Source organism: Elephantulus edwardii, unplaced genomic scaffold, assembly GCF_000299155.1.
Source record: "Elephantulus edwardii isolate Elephantulus edwardi_28Jun2011 unplaced genomic scaffold, EleEdw1.0 scaffold00008, whole genome shotgun sequence".
Taxonomy (NCBI): domain Eukaryota; kingdom Metazoa; phylum Chordata; class Mammalia; order Macroscelidea; family Macroscelididae; genus Elephantulus; species Elephantulus edwardii.
In genome coordinates this window covers 12,487,744-12,506,126 of record NW_006399758.1, presented here as the reverse complement: position 1 = coordinate 12,506,126, position 18,383 = coordinate 12,487,744, and the positions used below count along the sequence as shown (strand labels likewise).

At 39.5% G+C, this 18,383-nt stretch overlaps 1 protein-coding gene and 1 pseudogene across 1 annotated transcript in view; both read right to left on the bottom strand.

Annotated features, from left to right (window-relative positions):
- The window catches only part of SULF1 (sulfatase 1), a 272,953-nt gene that overhangs the window by 210,242 nt on the left and 44,328 nt on the right, over positions 1-18,383 (bottom strand). The window contains exon 2 of the mRNA XM_006880534.1: positions 298-306. The gene's annotated coding sequence lies outside the window, so the exon portion shown is untranslated. The remainder of the gene's footprint in view (positions 1-297; positions 307-18,383) is intronic.
- Positions 13,592-14,914, bottom strand: LOC102857575 (annotated as a pseudogene).

Here is an 18,383-nt window from a genome sequence, read left to right as displayed (position 1 = left end):
GAGCAAGGTTGTGTCATCTGCATAACGCAGATTGTTGATAGATCGTCCACCAATCCTAACGCCACGCCTCTCCTCATAGAGCCCCGCCTCTCGGATAATCTGCTCTGCACAGGCAAAATTGGAAAACCATCTGCAGAAAACTCAAGCAAAATCCGTACTTCACTGCATATACAAAAAAACAACTCAAAGTGGATCAAGGACTTAGGACTAAAACCAAAGACTATAAACTTCATTAGAGAAAAGCTTGGAAGAACTCCAGAAGTCCTAATCCACAACATAAACAGTCTTCCAAGCAGCCTGAAAAAACTACAACCAGGAGAAGATAAAATAAATGAATGGGATCTTCTAAGGATCAAATCCCTATGCACATCCAAAACCTTCTCCAACAGTGTTTAAAGGGAAGCCACAGACTGGGAGAAAATATTTGGTAATGACATGTCTGATAAGGGACCTACTTATATCTAGAATTTATACTCAAGCACCACAACAAGATAAAGGTAAACAACCAATTGAATAATGGGCACAAGACAGGAACAGATACTTCACCAAAGAAGACATTCAGATGGCAAACACAAGAAGAAGTGTTAAATATCTCTAGCTCTAAGAGAGATGCAAATCAAAACAGCTAAGAGATATCATCTCACCCCAGTAAGAATAGCAAAATTCAACAGAGCCACAAACAGCAAATGCTGGTGAGGTTGTGGAGACACTGGAACCCTTATTCCACTGTTGGTGGGAATGTAAAATGATGCAACACCACTATGGAAGGCTGTACAGTTTTTTCTCAAAAAGTTGCAAATAGAAATACCATTTGACCCAGCAATTCCACTACTGGGAATATACCCTAAAGAAACCAGAACTGTCACCCAAGAAGATATAGGCACACCCATGTTTATTGTGGCTTTGTTCACAATAGCCAAGAGTGGGAAACTACCCAAGTTCTCATCAACAAATGAATGGATAGAGAAGCTCTGGTATGTTCACACAACGGAATACTATGTTGCATTGAAAAACAAGGAACTCATGAACTAGTATACAAAATGGGTGACACTGGAGGACATTATGCAGAGTAAAATATCTCAGTCACAAAAGGAAAAATACTGCATAGTACCACTGTTGTGAAATGGGACTGATATCGGGGTTGGAGGAAACCTAATAAAAGAGGGGATAAATAATGTATACTGCATTGAAACAGATGAGGGAGAGAACTCTTAAAAGAAATATAGGATTAGGTATTATTTTTTTGACAAGATACCAGAAAAAGAAAGGCATAGTAAAGTGGACTGGGGGTGCGGGTGGGGGTGTTGTATAATAACAAGTTTTCTTTTTCTTTTCAAAGAAGGAAACGAACTGGGGGGAGAGGTGGACAGGGAGGAAAATGTGCAACAATGAATGAGTGGAGAAAATATTAAATGGAAAGAATATGCTATAAAAATATATATATGTGTGTTGCATTAAAAGATATCATTAATCGTTTAAAAAAAAAAAAGGATGTTTGGGACCTGGGGAGGGGAAATGTGAGTAGGCCAGATAAGCAAGGTTGCGGTTCTATTTAGATTCAAATAAAGAAGATTCATTTCTGTCTTATTTGTAAAGTACCTTTAGGTTTTGTCTGAAATGAGGGATTGCAATTTATTTTTTAAAAATTCCTGTCTTTTTTTCAGGCCTTTCGTTCGTAGGGTCGCTGTGAGTCTTGCTCAACTCAAAGGTAATCAACCACCACCACAACAACCTGTCTTTGTAAGGAAATGCTCAGAGTCCCTAGTAAGTTGCAGGGCTAACCCAAAGAGTATGTGTCTGGCAGTTGAATCCACCAGCTTCTCTATGGAAGTAGATGGCAGCTTTGCAAAGCCAGTGAAGGATCACTACGAGTTAGAACTGATTCTACAGCACTGAAAAGTTGTTCTGGTTTTGACATCTGGTTTTACAACATTATTACACAATTACAATGTTTGGGGACTAAAAGGGTTAAATGCCATGAACAAGATTTTACAATTAATGCTGCCAATCCAGGAATAACCGAAGGGGCCTAGGTTTTTTTTAAAAAGCCATTGGTACCCTGGGCTCCTTATCTCTTCACTTGCTAAGTTGCAAAGAAAGTTCAAGGTTACTGCAGGGTTGAGCTCTCTGATCTCATTATGTGTCCTGAGCTTATCCTCTTTGAAAAAGAGATGTGAACACCTATACTTCACCAATTTTTAGCCCTTTTACTACAGTCTAAAGTTGCTCGGCCTTTGTTGTGATTTTGGTAGGTGCCACCAAGTTGACTACAATGCATAGTGACCCTATAAACTACAGACCTGAGTTTTGCCCTTACCTGTGCCATCCTTGCAATCTCTGATGAGTATGTGAACCCATTATTGCAGTCACTGCATCAATTTGTCTTGGTGAGAGTCTTTTCTGACCTTTCCCAGCATGATGTCTGTTGCCAAGGACTGAACCCTCTTGACATGCCCAAAGTATATGAGAACAAGTTTCACTATCCTTGTCTCTAATAGGCACTGGTTGCACTTCCTCCAAGACAGACTTGGTCTTTTGGCAGTCCCTGGGATTGTCTGTACTCTTGGCAAACACCACCATTCAAAGGCATCATTCAGTTGAAGGACTGAATCCATCATTTGTCTGGAAGAGCTCCCTTGCCTTTTGATTCAAATAAAAATAGTATAGTAAGAAAGTTTATTTCTCCATAAATTATCTCACTAAATGTGTAAGTACTATTGCTGGAAAAGCTATTTGAACTCCACATTTATCAGCATAGTCAAATGTGATCATCTCCTACATTCTCCTCCCTAAGACACTATACATGTGAAGACATTTCTTTCCAAGAGGTCAGATGTGAGCAAGGGAATACAAGTGTCACACCAGCCACCATGGCTGGCCCATCAGCCATTAATGCTAACATTAAATGGGGCATTTGTAGAGACCAACTACTGATTATTCCTTCCTGTGGAGTTTTGCAAGGCATAAATGAATTTCAGCTGAAATGATGTCAGCCGGAACTGGCCTGCATTGACTTCAAGACCCTTAAGCTTTCCCATCTGCTATCTTTATTTTTATCATTGTCACCTGGAGATTTTGGGGAGCAATAGAATTGTTCTCTTTTCTCAGAAGGCTCAACTACAGCCACAACCACAACTGTGCCTACAGGCACAAGAATAGAAAGGCCTCTTCCATGGCTGTCATTTACATCTTTACTAAAGGCATTTTCTCAGTAATGTTGGACAGAAAGAATTTTTCCCATCTCCACAGAAAGGAGATTACAATGAACAGATCTCCCCCCACCGCTATCTGAAGTATTCAGATATGAAATATATTTTCATATTCTTAAGCCCAGAAACAAAGCCATAGGATGTAATTTCTGTTCCTATTCATAAGATTTACAATAGGAGGTCATATTTATACTAGGCTTTGGTTTGAAAGTAATCTTCACTCTTCACCATTTCTATAGAATCATAGCACTCCACAATGCAGTCATTTCCAAATATTAAATACCTGTCATTCTTGAACCATCATCTAATCTTCCCTTTATGGAAACCTGGAAGGAGAAACCAGATTGTAGAAGTCACAAATCATTGCCAGGGCCTGTTGTTATTGCTGCTGCTTCTGCTGGTGGTGGTGTTGCTGAGTGCCAGCAAGTTGGTCCTGTCTTAGAGACAAGAGTTGTGGCCACCCACTGAAATGTTTTCCTCCACTTATTTTTAGGCTACAAAGTGAAAATGTAAATTGTTTCATAAACAGCACTTGCTACATTTGCCAGCCATTGAACATATTAATTAAAAGCTCATTTGCATTCTGCCTTATAAAAGAAGCCTTATGAATGAAATACACATGTTCAAAGTCTGCAGCCCATCTCAATATGAAAAGCTAGTGATTGCTCCCCTTCTCTTCTGTGTTGTACCTGATATAGATCAAATATATTCTTTCGGTTGGACAAGGCATCACTTAAGCCATGAGTTTTGCCAGGGCATCAAACTCTGTTTCAGAAGTGGGAAATTATTTCTAAGAGTTAGACCCTATCCATCAGTTCTTGTGGCAACAAATGAAAAGTCTTCTGTCACTGAGTCAGGTCCAACCCAATAAACAGTCCTCACTATGTTTCCCAGCATTTCACCCATATGCATCCAGTACCTGCTTGATGAGATTTCACATTCCAGGGAAAACCCTGCACTCCCACTTCAAAGGATTCCTCACTTGACTAAGTCTACAGCATAAATTGATTTTCTCATTATTTGTGGGCTTGACAATGGAAAGGCTGACACAGCGACACTGCTAAAATGACAGGTCACTTCTTTTATTCAAGGAGGAGGAATTTGTGTTAATATTCTTAATGACTGGCATCTTTATGAGAAATGTGAAATCACTTATCCTTAGCAATAACCTGGCTAGGATTAAAAAGCAGTTGGTTCTTAGAACGGAAGTAATCTGTCTGGCGAGGAAAAAAAAATTAGCCTAAGACAAATTAACAGAATAAATTGGCTTGCTGTAGTTTCCTAATGATGGCTTGTAGATTCAGTTACTACACTCAGCTTGAAGTGAGGATGTTTGGATCTGACATTCTGATGTCATATTTATATGATAAATTCCTTCCCATTTGCTGTCTTTGTAAATAACTTAAATAAAGGCATGCAGATGAAGTAAAGAAAACAATAAGAAGGCTTTTGTTTGACCCTATTGTCCTTGGTGACTTCCATTTACAGTGGGATCAAGCCTTTGCGACCCATTGGCTGGGTTTGAGGCTGAAGATGGCCAGGTCTTTCTCTGCCCAGCCCACCTGAGTTTGGAAGCCCCTTTGAAGCTTGTTCGGCATCATAGAAACTGACTGACATCCAAGGTTATGTGATAGGTGGCTATTAATTAAGGCACATTGGCTAGGAGTAAAACCTGGGTCTCCTACATGGAAAGTAAGAACCCTCCAACTGAACCAATCATTGCTTGTGTCTGTCTTGCTTATTGAGAACAATAATAACAACAGTTATAAAATTACTGAGTAGCATGTTCATTGTGATGCCCTGTATTCTAAATAACGAACAGTATTTTTTATGAAAAAATTTTTCCAACTTCTCCTCAGGAACAACTTGGGCATAAACCCATGGTAGGTTTCTTCAGAGATGATTGTACAGACCAGTCCGTGTTCTACAGGAGAGTTGTTCCACTGCAAATGGACTTACTGTTGCATACAAGTTAATAAGATTTTAATTCAAATCTCAGCCTTCTAGTCTCAACAGCTGAGCTCTTTACCAAAAGGCTAAGTAAACTCTGGGAAGAAGTACTTTACCAGAGCAAGAAATTTAATTAGTCTGCTAAATAAAGGTGTAAATTGCTTGCAAGAAAATGCAAACGGCCATCACGTAATTAATGACTGAGTTTGACTGTGTAGCATTTATATAGAACTTTCTTTTTAAAAAATGTTATTTCTCAATCCCAGAGGCGCACGGTTCGAACCCACCAGATGCTCTGCCTGGGAAGGAGGGACAATCTCCTGTACCAGTCAGATCTGATTTGGCGGTACACGCACACACACACAAAAATAATAATAATAAAAAAAATTTAAAAAGATATTATTTCTTTTGTTCTCATTGTTGAGAATATACACAACAAAAAACACATCAATCCAACCATTTTTACATGCACCATTTAAAAACTTTCCTTTAAGAGACAACTTGGATATTTGGAAAGAAGATTGGATTCTATAGAAAGAGTAACAAGATAAATTTCAAACCAGTTTGAATATATTGGTTATTTGGGTATTTAATCCAAATCCTAGTTCACAAGTTTTTCCTTAGCATAGACTCTTTACTTGAGATTAGAAAAGCTGGTGTGAAGGTAGAGAACCTTGGTGGCATAGCCCAGTGAAGTGTGTTGCATCTAAAGGTAGCATTTCTCATGCCATAGGAATTCATCAGCTGCAACAGTCTTGGCACCAGCAGCCAGGAAATTAAAAGGTGCATTGCCATGGGAAAGTCTGCTGTTAGGGACCTCTCCAAAGTGCTGAAGAGCAGTGGTGTCTCTCTGGAGACTAAGGTGCATCTGATACAGGCCATGGTCTTCGCAATCACCTGTTATGCATCAGAGAGTTGGACAATGACCAAGGAGGATAGAAGAAGAATTGATGCCTTTGAGCTGTGGTGCTGCAGAAGAGTTTTGAGAATACCATGGACTGCTAGGAAAACAAACAGATTTGTCCTGAAGAGGGTTAAACCAGGTGGCTCCTTGGAGGCAAGGATTCTGAGGCTCCGTCTAACTTACTTTGGACATGTTGTGAGGAGAGACCGGTCCTTAGAGAGGGACATCATGCTTGGGAGGGTGGAGGGACGGCGCAGGAGAGGAAGGCCCTCTATGAGGTGGATTGATTCAGTGACTGGGATAATTGGGATGGGAGTGTCAGAGACAGTGCGATTGGCACAGGACAGAGCAGAGTTTAGGGCTGTTGTACATAGGGTCGCTATGAGTCGCAGGCGACTCGACGGCACATAACAACAACAACAACAAGCTTGGTAGGAGAAAGATGAGCAATCTCTTCCCTTGTGATTTATCTGCTGGAGGATCAGCTATGAGTCGATTCTGACTCAACAGCAATGAGAGAGAAAATATAAGCATAAAGGAGCCTTGATGTGCAATGGTTAAGTATTTGGTCTCTAATCTAAAGGTTGACAATTGGAACACATTCAGTATCTCCAATGGAGAAAGACCAGGGTATTTGCTACTACAAAGATTACAGTCTAGGAAACTTTATGGGCACTTCTACTCTATTACCTGAGTGCTCTCTCTTGTTCAAAAGTAAAAAACTGAGTCTGAAAAGAACCAGTTGTGTCTGATGTAACATAGAACCATTACTTACCAGGACTCAATTTGTCTTTCCTTTTTGAGACTCTTCTAGTGTTCATGTCCTTAAGCATTAGTTCAGTATTACTTTTCCAAACTGAACCAAGTATTCTCTTTTCAGTGAACGTTAGCTAGGAGATGACCTGGCAACTATTGCCTAGGTTTCTGTATTGAAATATAAACCTTTAAGTGCTATTAAAAGAAAGAACCACAATACAGATTTTCTTACAAAAGATTAAGATAGATAATAATTTTTAAGAATCTGATTAGCTACTGTTGTGACTTTAGCTGAACAGTGGAGAGGCTCTTTTAGAGAGATCAGGTCAATTCAAAATGTTGATGTTGGAAATCTTGAGAGTCTTTCAGTAGCAAAGAGTGCATTAAGTGCAACAATGAATGACTGGAAACCCTAAGTCTCTGTAAACTTTCATTAAAATTAGTTAAAAAAGAAAAATACAAAAATTTGAAAAAGAAAAAAGAAGACTCAGAAACAACTGGAAAGAGAGCATCATCCAAGGTATTGACACTGTGGTGAGTTCAATTTGCACAACCTGTCTTTTTGCTAGTTACTAGAGGAATAAATTGCAAGTACAAAAGGATTTATGTCCAAGAGCAGGAGATGAAGAGGAACCTGGGACGCAGACTGGGAAGAAAAGGTCAAACAAAAGCAGGAGGGATGAGAAACAAAGGCCAGGAGAAAGCTGCTGTGGAGACACTGACAGATGATGTGTCCAAGACTTGCATTTTTTTTTTAAATTTTTTTTATTAATTTAGTTTGTTTATTTTTCATTTCAATGAACATCTACAGAGATTTTGGAATTCCATTCGTTTATTGTCAAGACTTGCATTTTTGATGCCATCAAGTCAGTTATAACCCGCAGAGACCATGTGAACAGCGCATCCAAACCTAGCCTATCCCATGCCATCTCACAATCTCTGCCACATTCCAGTCCATTGTTGCATTTACTGTGTCAATCCATCTTGTTGACAATCTTCCTCTCTTTCACTCATCTCTACTTTCCCCCACATGATGTCTTATTCCAACCGGTGACACCTCGTGACAGTATCCTCTTTCTCACAGACCCTCTATTTTATGCACGGTATCCTCCTTCATGGCCTCCTCCTGATAACATGTACTAAAGTACACGAGACAAAGTCTAGCCATCTTCACTAAGAAGGATTCTTGTTGTGTGTCTTCCAAAACAGATTTGTTCATTGTCTGGCAGTCCACGGTGAATGTTCAATATTCTTTGCCAGTACTATAATTCAGATGTGTCAATTCTTCCTTAAGTCATCTTTATTCAGATTCAGCTTTCCCATGCATATGAGACAATTGAAAATAGCTTAGGGTCAATCAGGTCAATCAATATTAGTGTTCAAGTGACACCTTTACTTTAACACTGTAAAATCCATGGGCAGTTGCACCGAAAACCTGAAGACTGAGCCTCTCCGGCATTTCAAATCCACCAGTGGCTCAGCCAGAGAAGGACGGGCAGTGTCCTCCCATGCAATTGACTGCCTCTGAAAATGCGCTGCAGGGCCAGCTATGCATCGGTTCCAACTTGACAGTAATGAGTTGAATGTCTTCCAATCTTTTCTCCACGTCTCAGGTTCCTTAGTGGTCCAGCGATGAGGATTTTTTGCTTTTTTGATGTTGAAGTGTACTCCATATTGAACGCTGTAGTCTTTGACCTTCAATAAGTATTCAAGTTTCTTCTCTTTCTACAAGCAAGTTTGTGTCATCGCCATATCTCAAGTTATTGATAATATGGAGTCTTCTTCTAATCCTGACTCCACATTCAGCTTCATGGTGTCCAGCCTCTCAGATGATTTACTCAGCATATAAACAGAATCAATCTGGTGAAAGATGCAACGCTGACACACACCTTTTTTTGCACAGTCACTCGTTGGTCTGTTGGAGCAAGTTACCTGCATCAAGATCAATGTGCAGGTCTTGGGCATGGGCATGACTATCTATTCTCATTCTTTGCAATGCTATCTGTTTGCTACCCACTATGATCCACACAGTCAAATGTTTTGCATCTCCAATAAAACACAAGCGAACATCTTTTACTCACAATTCCTCTGACATCAGCCGTGACTGCCCTTATTCCTTGTCTTTTCTGACTCTGGCTTAAACAAAATGTACAGGGTTGTTTGTTGTGGGGTTTTTTTGGTTGTTGTTGTTCTTGGGGTTTTTTTTAATTGTCTTCATCAAATTTTATTTGCACGTATTTTAAAGTCTACCATTTGATAATTTCTGGAAATATTTAGGCAGGGCAAAACTTAAGTTCTGCAGAATCTGCAGGCACCCACATCTGGCCTGGAAGGAGGATTAATAAGAAGAACCAGAGACTAAGGGGTCAGAGCCTCAGGGAAGGGTAACAGCCTGCAAAGGGAGTGATAATGGGGAGCGTCTGAAAGGAATGGCTTCAATGCTTTAAACCCTTGCCACGCTGTGTAACATGAGACCCAGTGCACCACTGACATCCATAAATGCTGTTTTCGCTCTGAAAGCCCCTTTACTTGCAGGAAAGTTAAGCTGTGCACTTAAGGTATCTACATGCTGTACTAGAGGGGCTAGGGGAGGACAAAGAAGATAAGGAGGTAGGCAACACACTATTGGCAGCTTCCCTATCATTCTTTTTGTTAGCTGCTGACAGGTCAGTTCTGACTCAAAGTGATCTCATGTACAATAGAACTGTCAGGCCTGAACCGTTATATCGGTCTATCTTATTGAAGGACATTCTTGTCTTTGGGGGAAAATATTTACAAATGAGACAGATGACACATATTAGAGTAGGCAGAAATCAGGCATGACATGGCTTGGAGAGAGGAACTGAAGAAGGGAGGTGGAAAGATATCCACTCCCCCCCCCTCCGCCCCCAGCCTTCTCTCTTGAGAATTCAGGATACTCTTCTGAATTATTGGCCCAAGCAGTAGTGAGAGGACCTTAGAACTCTCACTATGCCTTGTGCTGCTTCTTCTCCTGACTTGATTGCCAGAGCAACCCTCTCTCTTTATTTTAAGTGGTTAAAGGGAAAATCATGCAATCAAACCTGCAGTGAGACTGGGCATCACTTTGTATTTAGACGTAATATTATAAGTAATATTACATGAAAGCCAAAGTCCAGACCAGTCAGATTATCAACAGAGCAGTTCAACTTTTCACGGGTTGACTTAGAATCGCATAAAAGTGCAATTTCTTTCTTACTTTTTTCTTTTTCTCCTGGCTGTAGAACTGTGTTTTGCTGCAAGGTTGAGGTTTAGGGAATTGAGCCAACTTAATCTTTAGGTCTAAGTTTAAGTATCTAGGTCATGATATCTTAAAAGTTGTTAAACAGAGAACTCCAAACATCATTCCTTCATTTACAAACGTTTATTGAATGCTGTATGTGTGTCCGAGGCTGCTGCTGATGCAAATAAGATGTAAAACCTGCTTTGAAAGCACTTACATACATAGACATGATTTTCCATACAAACTTAATTCCTGGAAAGAATTCCCAACTGCAGAATTGTTAAACAAAGTTAAAATTTAAAAAAAAAATAAAATTTATGGAAAGGAAATTGGTTGAAACATCAACTGAGTTTAGTGGAGAGAGGGCATATGAGGAAGAACAACTATTTAGTCAATAATATGAAAAGGAGTTCTGGGTGATGTTAACAGTTAAGCTCAGAAGAACTAACCAAATAGTTGGCAATCCTAACCTCCCCAGAGGTCCTGGAAAGAGAGGCTCTGCCTCAGAAATAAAAAAGCCCTGAAAACACCATATAATAGCTCTACTCTGTCCACATGAGGTCACCAGCTGGGGTCACCATGAGTTGGAAATTGGCTTGAAAGCAACTAGCAACAGCAACTAATGATAAGAGTTCTGGAATCAGATTGTCTGGGTCCACCTCGGTCTCTACCAATATATAATGCTGGTCAGGTTAATTAAATCTTCAGAAACTAACTGTTTGTGAATTAGAACCACCGAGTTGTCCATCACAGATGTAGATGAGAGAGGGATATTGGAAAGATTAAATGGGATAATGTATGAAAGCACTTCCTCACACACGGTAGGTGGATACTTAGTTGCTTTGCTTGTTATTTTATAAGTGAAATGTGGGCATCCCTTACAGTCCTGTTCCCCCCTTTGCTAGAATGTTATTATTCCATCACCAAATACAACATGAACCCTAGAAGTTTTAGGTAGAATTATCAGGTGTGTGAAAAGGTGCTGGGAATCTCAAGAGGAAATAATGGAAAGAGCAATAATTCTGAAATTTTAGGAAGTAATTTTCTGTCTGGATATAGTCACTTAGTTGTGAACATTAACTGTACTATTAATCTAAAATATTTCTTACACTTTCTGTACAATGAGTTTACTAGTGCCCGCTGTAGACACTTCATCCAAAGAGTAATGAGGATAAAATAAAGTTGGCTAGAATAATTTGTAATGTATAACATGATATGCAAATAAAGATTATTCTTAAATCATAATTATGTGTCTTTCTTGGGTTATGGTACTGATTATTGATGACTGATGGGCCGGAGATATGGTTACGGTTTATAAATACTGCAAGTGGAAACAATTTTTCCATTGATAAAGAAATGGACCAGGCGTTTGGATGAAGTATGAGTGTGGAGAAACAGAAAAACTAGATTCTATTTCTTCACTTTGCCCCTAGTCAGCTATTAGCAAATGGAAATTATTTAGAGCTCCTTTATCCCTGTGACTTTTTTTTTAACACAAAGGGAGTTGTGTGGTTGGTGTTTTAAACTTGCAAATGAAAATTACTTCAAACTTGTAGAAAAGTAGCAATAGTAGAAAGAATACTTGTATACCATAATACCATACACACAACTACATCTATGTAACAATTTTCTCCAAATAGTTACACATACCCACATATGCCTATAAAAATATTCCCTTTTTGACAACAAAATAAAATTACTTAAACATTTGAAAAAATTTACAGTAATAAATTTAACAGAAGTATGCAAAGTACATCCTCTGAAAACATCAAAGAATCATCGAATGAAATTAAAGAAGGCATAAATAAAAGAAAAACATCCACGTTTATGGGTTTGAGAAATTATTACAAAGATGTTAATACCACTCAAATTGATCTATACATGCAAAATAATTTTTATCAAAATATCAGCTGACTTCTTTGCGGAAGTACACAAACTAAGCCATGTGAAAGTGCAGGATATGTAGGACAGCCAAAACTTCAAAAAAAAGAATCAAGTTGGAGGACTTAAACTTTTACATTTCAAAACTTAGCACAAAGCCACCTTAATCAAGACATCATGTTGACATATGGAGAGATATACAAATGAGTAGACTAAACTTGAGAGTCCAGAAATGAGCCTTCACATTTACAGTCAAGTGATTCTCAACAAGGACGCGAAGGCAATTCACTGGGGAAGAGAAAAGTTTTTTTCAGCACATAGTTCTAAGACACTGCATACTGACATTCAGAAGAGTAAAGCTGGATCTTTAACACCATATATAAAAGGTAATGATGGTGTGATAGCCAGGGAGGTTAAGGTCAAGACCATCATTAAAGCAGATGATGTAAACAAATGTTGAACCTTTCTTGCCTACCTTGTTTGCAATGGCCCTGGCCAATGTCATCTGCAATGGAGTCTGGTGAACTTGTGTGGCACTCTGCCCACAGGAAGTCTGCCCCATCCACCACTGTTAACACAGCTGATAGGGAGAAAGTGAGAGCAAAGAGCGAAGAACCTGGAGTCTGGTAATGACAGAAACTTTGGCCCTTTTGATGAAACTGCTTTTTTATTATTTTTTTTTTAGCCATATCAAAAAATGTAAATTGACAGCAATGGGACAGGGTTATTTTTTTGCCAGTTTGACTCACACTGATAAAGGCACTTTTGTATTTTGTACATTGTTAAGTCACCTGGCAGTTCAACTGTGAGAACTTCAAATGCACACTCTTTAGAACCTAGCGTACATTTTAATAAAATACATGCAGTAATTTTAAAAGAACCTTGTTTACAGTGACACAAAAATAAAAACAATCCTCATGCCCATCAGGCAGGAAACTGACTACCTAGATAGAACGTAACAATGCCATAACACAGAGACCCACTGATGTGGAATTACCATGCACATAGAACCATCTCACTTTAAGGCCCTAAACCAAGTTATATGCATCCCTATATAGGTCATGGAAAGATAGGTATCACAAACTGTTGATAGCTGTCAAGCAGGCATATCATCTTTTCTTCAGATATATTTGAGTGTTTTACTTAATAAAAACAAGAGCAATAAAAAGTGAGTTCAAAACATAGAGCATATTTTCAAATGTTAGTAGATAAACTCTGACAGGTTTGGTGTGGTTTGTTTTTTTTTTTAAGATGGTGGTAGGTTATTCAGAATTATGGAAACCAACAGAAGAAACAGCAAACAAGGGAAGTAAGGATGAAGTTGTAGATGTACATGCAGTTTTCCCTATGGAAGTGAAGGTTTTAAAAAGCCTTTACTAACTCAGGAAATGACAAATAAAAATCAGGTACAGAAATAAGAAATCACCAAGTATATAGAACACAGTTAATTATATACAAGAGTTGGGTTTCTAGATAAACTGAGAGCAGTTTGTGTTTTATATTCGTCATCTAACGTTAAGACAACTGTTTTCAGAAAGCAACTGGAGGGGTGAGGACATTCAAATGAAGGCAGAAAAAGTAAAAGGGCCACAGACTTTATTTAAAGTGAATGTAACATATAATATGTACAGACAGCACACAGTGCCAATTTTATTTGCAGATATAGTACTTCCAACTCAAGTTTACAAAGTACACCTTTGCCACAGCCTTGGCTAGATCTTGAACTAGTGCAGAATTCAGCAGTGCTAGAGTACTAATTTTAGCATGTTTAGGTGTTGCGTACTTGTTCTTTATTGTCATGTGCTTTGTAAGCCCCTGATTTACCAGGACTACATTCTTGGCCAGGTGCTGCATAACAGTTAAAAGGGATTCTTCAGTGTATAACAGGTAATGTTGTAGAGTTGGTGTCCATTCACCATTATCAAGAATTTTCAGAGCTAAGCAAAAAGCTCCTGCTGCAATTTCAGAAGGAGGAAAGTGCACCATATCATAGGCCAGCATAGTTAGTTCCATCAGGTACTTGGCCAAAGTATGTTGCTCAACATCAACCTCTCCAATCTTGGATGCTCTGCGAAGGAAGTGCAGAGGCAGAGGACGGCCCAGACTAAAGTTTAGAGCTCTTAGAATCTTCATTTCCATCTGTCTGATCTGGTGTTTTGTGTAAGTATGGTCAGTCACAAATGCAAAGTCATTTATTTCTGGAGGGTACATTTCTTCATATTTGCTTGCAATAAACATGGCAGTGACACCTACAAGCTGTAGCATCTTCTTAGGTACACAATTATTCTGCCTGAACCGATCAATGATGGACACAGTCATGTACATGGTTTCCTGAAGCAACCGGAATTTCATCTGAACCTGAACCAGCCAGTCAATCAGGATGGCTCTCATGTTGCCAGTGACTTCTCGACCCACGAGGTATTTTGGTCTGATTGCTTGCTCTTCCTCAAGTTGCCTCAAGTAAGTATAAATATCTTTCACATATTCACTACAAAGGTTTGGATCAGCTCCATCACCGGCATCCACATCATTCACTGCAAGAATTACATCAGAGAAAGCCTGACACAGGTCTTCTTCTGCAGGGGCACATCCAGAGGTTTCCATTGGGCTTGGAGAAGGAGTATCCACCAAAGTAGGCTCAGGAGACAGCTTTTCTTCTTTAACAACCTCAGGTTTCTCCTCTGGCTGTGCCTCAGGTTCAGGCTCAGGCAATGAGGCCTTTTCCAGAGGTTTTGATAATTTTTTGACAATAAATTTTCCAGCGGCTGAAGTTTTTGCTTCCTTTTTCAGAGCCATTTTGGGCTGTGGCTGTTCACTGACTTTGTTACCAATGTCTCTAAGCGCGACTCTTGGCCTCAAGCCAGGCTTCAATGGCTTGGCAAGGGCCACAGGTACCCGCTTGGCGCCTGCCATGTTGACCTCTGCTTTATTTTCAGAATTAATTTTCATGTTCCTGGTGACTCGCAGTGCCATGGCTTCTTCTTTACCAGGCAGCAACTCACAGGGAAGACGTGAATTAGGGAAGCCCAGAGAAGCCGGGAAACCGAAAACAACAAACAGCCGTTCCTGGACGCCAGCACGCCGCCGGGAGCAGCCGCTCTGCCTCCGAAACTGCTTTTTTAACAAGGGAGCTCTGGTGGCCTAGTGGCAAGAAGCTACGCTGCAATCCTGTAGACATGTGGTTCAAGGCCACCAGCTGCTTTGTGGGAAGAAGGATGGGCCATCTCTTCCCGTGAGATTAACTGCCTCTGAAAACCCACAGAAGGGTCTACTATGGCTCCGTTCCGATTCTATGATGTTCAATAACAAAAACAACTCTTTTCTAACATATTCATTATAAAGCTGATTGATCTTTTTTTTTTAAAGTTCCACAGCCAAGTAAACTCTGTGGGGTAGTTCTACTGCATCATTTGGAGTCACTCTGAGTAGAAACTGACTTGCTAGTACCCAACAAAAGAGTAACAAAGGGGTGGGAGAAGAGCAACTGTTAATGGATATGAGGTTTCTTTTTGTGGTGATAAAAAGGTTCTAAAAATGGATTGTGGTGATGGTTGCACAACTCTAGAAATAGAGTAAAACGTATTAAATTATACGCTTAAAAATAATTTCTTCCTGAACAGCATGAGAATAAGTTTCATCTGTCATGACCTTTTTATCCCTAATATTTCAAGAGCACACGACCTAAGGTTGTATCTCTATTTCTTTCTTAAAATGGGCACAGAACTTTTGCAGTATGACTTACTCCATTCCACGTCAAAGCAAAACAAAAACTCGATGCCTTTGAGTTGTTCCAACTCATGGTGAGCCATGTGTGTAGAAATGTTCTGGCTTCATCGTGTTTTCATAGCTAAGACCTTTCGCAGTGGTAGATTCTGAGGCGCCTCTTAGAGTGCTTGAACAGCAAACCTTTTGATTAATAGCTGTGCTGTCTGCACCAACTAGGGGTCCATAAACCAAAATATAAAACAATTTCAACCCCGCTGCCATTGAGGCAACACGGACTCAGGGTGACCATACGTGGGCTGTCAAAGTAAAAGGAAATGTCTAAAGGCAATTCAACAACTAAAGAGCAAGTAGTTTATTAAATAGGAGAAAAAAAGGAAAATGACTTACAAACTTGAGGTGATTTACAAATCTCAGTAGGTCCAACTGCATGAGGCAGACTATTAGAACAAATCTACGCGTCGCCGTGGTGAGAGAATGGTTTTTCTCAGGCTATCGGTCATTCTTTTTCAACTGTCCTCCTGCTGTAAGAATTCCTCCTGCATCATTTTTCAGTGATGTTTTCCATTTTAGCAGCGGGCCACTGTATGTGGTCATTTAGGTGGAGGTTATGAGGATATTGGGGAAAAGGCCACAGAAGTTGAAGAGCAGTTGCTGCTCAATAGTGAACAAAAACGACCCGTAAAGTTTAGGAAGAGCTCAGCTTCTCCCCTTCCCCTTCTGGTCTTTCTTGAAAATGGTTCACTTTATTTTCATTATAGACAATGAGTGAAATAGAACAGATTCTTATGGACAAAACAAATCCAAACACCCTAGTTCTTTTTTTATAGACTTTCCCCCCTCATTTACTATAATAAACTTTATAAAATAAAGAAAACAAGGCTTATAAAATAAATAGACAGTGATTCTACCACATTATCTCCACACTCTCTTAACACTTTCCTTTTTCATTGGAAGTTGTAACACTGTTAAGTCTAATTACTTTATAATTTTAACCAGATTTGCAATCACATTTTCCACAGGGTTGAAACATGACCAGTGACCTAAAAATTTGAATGAAAGTGTTATTTTTTTTCCTGTGACATATTTCTTTCATCACTCTGAAAATCATAAAGCTTTTCTTTAAGTATTTATAAGAATTTTTTTATAAAAGGAAATCCAGATCAAGTTTTCAAAACAAAACTATTTTTCAAAATGTCAAGACTTCACTTAAATATTCTAAAGTAATCTTTTCTTTTGAATTATTAAATTTCTATTTCTTAAAGCACAAAATGAAAAGGTATGTTAATGACTATGGAATACGTTTATAATCCAATGATTAATTTTACTTTCTCTACAAATAAATTCATTTTAATAACAAATTAAAAAGATATATAATTGTATATACATGTATATATTTTAGTAACCTACTAATTCCAGGACATGAGGTAGTATTTTAAGCATTTGTTTCTCAGGAAGGTAACATTACTGAGGGACTGCTTAACTGTTTCAATTCAGTATTTCCCTATCATTGAGGCGTATACTTTGAATCACTTGCAGTATGACATAAACAGAAGAGTTGTAATATTGTTTCCTCTATTTACTTAATTGTCATCAAGTCAGAACTAACTCATAACTGACTCTCCATTGGGTTTTCAGAGGTCAAGAGTAGCACCAGAAGAGGCTGCCTGTCGTTCTCCCCAAAAGAGCAGAGGATTAGAACCTGTTGCTTTTAGGCTGAAGTGCAACTCCTTACCCACTGCATTACCAGTAGTCTCTCCTCTATTTTCTGGCTGTGGATGAATTTTAACTCAAGCAAGTAGCTTGTCTTCTCTAAGACTGAGTTTTCTGATGTGCACACACAGGTTGTCGGACGCATTGCTTAGCCAAAATCCCAAGTTCGAATGTGACAATGAGTTGGAGGAGTGATGATGATGATCATCATCACCACTATTTGGGTAGTATTCCATTTGGTAGGAAGCTCTCTTGGCTAGTGGAAAGGATTTGTGCTGACAACCCAGAAACAAGTGGTTTGGAACCACCAGATGCTCAGTGGGGGAAAGAGGGGCAATCTCTTCCCATGCAATTGAAAGCCTCTGTCTGAAAGCCCACAGGAGGGTCTGCTAAGAGTTGGTTCTGACTTGACAGCTTACAACAATGACACCATTCTTTACAGTTGTTGTTATGTGTAATTGAGTCAAAACCAACCCACGACTCACAGCTGACCCTCCAGTGTGTTTTCAGAGGAAGTTTAATTACACCGGAGGAGAGGAGCACAGCCTTCTCCCCTGGAATAGCTGGTGGGTTTGAACCCAGTGCCTTTGGAATTGCACTGCAGCTTCTTACCAATAGACCACCAGTGCTGCTTTCTTTTTAATAAGTTGTTGTTATGTGCCATCAAGTGGAAAGCGACCCCCAGCTGACCCTCCAGTGGGTTTCAGAGGCAATAAATCACACAGAAGGAGATTGCCTATCCTTCTGTGAACCAGCCAAAGGATTCAAAAGGATAGCCTTTGGGATTGCAGTGCAGCTTCTAACCACTAGGCCACCAGTGCTTCCTTTTTGTTGTTGTTTGTTGTTAACGTGCTGTTGAGTCGCTTGCGATTCATAGCGACCCTATGCAAAACAGCCCTAAACCCTGCTCTATCATGCGCCAACCGCACTGCCTCTGACACACCCATCCCGATTACCCCAGTCACCTAATCAATCCATCTCATAGAGGGTCTTCCCCTCCTGCGCT